Raw genomic sequence first — 1,120 nt, forward strand, 5'->3', positions numbered from 1 at the left:
TTTAATAGCAATGATTCTTAATATTTGTTGCATACCATGTGCTTGCCAGTGCTCTAAAAGTGTTACATAGATTGATTTAGTTAAGCCTCATGTAAACTTTGATTCAGATTTTCGTTGCTGCCTTTAATTACCTCTTTGGATTGAGAGTTCATGAAATCTAGCTTGAATATGATGGGGCTTAAAAAAGTTTCTGGAAAAATGAAATTAAAATATAATGAAATTTGCCCATGAACTTTTTGAAGCCCCTTCATACAACGAATCTAATCCAAACGTCATTTCATATGTACAGATACTAAGGACCATAGAGGTAAAATGAGTTGCTCACAGTCCTGTAGGTAATTGATAGGAATGTTAATCCAAGGTAGAATTTAGGTATCCTCACATTTAGGCCATTGTTCTAGCTATATAATACTTGCCTTATTGTTAATTATTGTTTTTTGTGAAAAATGAAGGTTAGAAAATGAATACTTATTTTGTTCAAAAAATTCTTTGTGAATTTATTAGGTGCTTGAGTTTTATTTTAGATGTTTGTCTTAATTTGTTTGTTATTTGAAATATATATAACTACACCTACTTCTAAAAAGAATTTATAACAATTGGTATATGTAATGCTTCAAAAATAGCTTTGTTGGCCAGTGTAAACCTAGAAGTGATGTTCCAGACCTTCAACAATGGGTGAACCACAGCAAGACAGTGCACTTCCACCGCCTCCAATGCAGTACATTAAGGACTATACAAAAGAAAATATTCAGGAAGGCCTCGCCCCCAAGCTTCCACCTCCAATAAAGAAATAGCTATATGATGTTTGGCAACCACTTCTAATGCAATGATCTCATCATTTGCCCTTTGGAAAATCAGGGCATTGAATGACTTCATCCTATGCAGTTTGATCATAATAAAGAACTGAGAAAACTCAATATGTCTATCCTTACAATTTTTTTTAGACCTCTTGGACATCTTGATAAGGAGTCCTGGGAGTATAAAGCAAGAAGAAAAGCTAGAGGATCTTAAGCTGCTTTTTGTCCACATACATCATCTTATAAATGAATACCAACCTCAGCAAGCAAGAAAGACATTGAGGGATAATGGTGGAAGTGCAGAAACGTAAACGTCTTGAAAC

The sequence above is a fragment of the Chrysochloris asiatica genome, unplaced genomic scaffold (assembly GCF_000296735.1).
Source record: "Chrysochloris asiatica unplaced genomic scaffold, ChrAsi1.0 scaffold00081, whole genome shotgun sequence".
NCBI lineage: Eukaryota > Metazoa > Chordata > Mammalia > Afrosoricida > Chrysochloridae > Chrysochloris > Chrysochloris asiatica.